Source organism: Poromitra crassiceps (assembly GCF_964638095.1).
Source record: "Poromitra crassiceps genome assembly, chromosome: 15".
Classification (NCBI taxonomy): Eukaryota; Metazoa; Chordata; class Actinopteri; order Beryciformes; family Melamphaidae; genus Poromitra; species Poromitra crassiceps.
Window position 1 is genome coordinate 11,468,539 of NC_139634.1, and position 917 is coordinate 11,469,455.

The following is a 917-nucleotide window of genomic DNA, read 5'->3' on the forward strand; positions in this document are numbered from 1 at the left end:
GAATAGAGAGAGCGAGAGCAAAATACAAGTCTTTGAGACAGACACAATTATGAAGCCTCCATCCCGGAGAGTGGAATCGAAAGCGCCAGACAAAGAAGGAGGGAGGGATTGGGGGGGGGAAAAAAATCAACGCTCCATTGTAAGGCACTCGGAAGTTTCTCATCAATCAGGACAGATCTGTCAGGCTGACGTTCAGTCCCAGGTCAGGTCTCACGTAAGGGACAGCATGGATAGCTTTAGGAAACTCTGGAGTCATCACGCGACCATTCTCCCCAGTACTCCCAGTTACGGAAAGTCTCGCTTTCGTCCTCATGGCATCCCCAAAGGTCATCTAAAAAAACACATATCAATTGCACGCACACGCACGCACACACATGCACACACACACGCGCACGCACACACACACACACACACACACACACACACACACACACACACACACACACACCAGAGACACATACACAAACGTATACACATCCGCACACATACAACGATCCAAGCACAAACAAGGGTGCAACATGTTAGTTTTAGAGCATCTCCAGATCGGTGAACTGAAAGATTTGAAATGTTCAAAGAGAATGTCGATGAGAACCAAATGTGACTTCCATGAGTAACACAATGCAGGGTGCGAATGATCATGTAAAGGCTTATGCATGGTCATTGCAAGCAGTATTGTTGTTCAAATGTGTTACTAGGACAGAGGCGTTGACAAGCATGGCCACCAACAGTCATACATGGAAATGAAGTCAAATAGTAAGGAAACTTAGATGGACAAACACAACTTTAAGCTATAAAAAGGGGGGATATCTCTCTCTCATTAAATCATAAGACCAGTACTGTTCATACGATCTTTTGGCCAACCTCTTCATTCACTAACATTGAAGGATGGAACGGATGAAGCCAAAAAAGCGTGCATT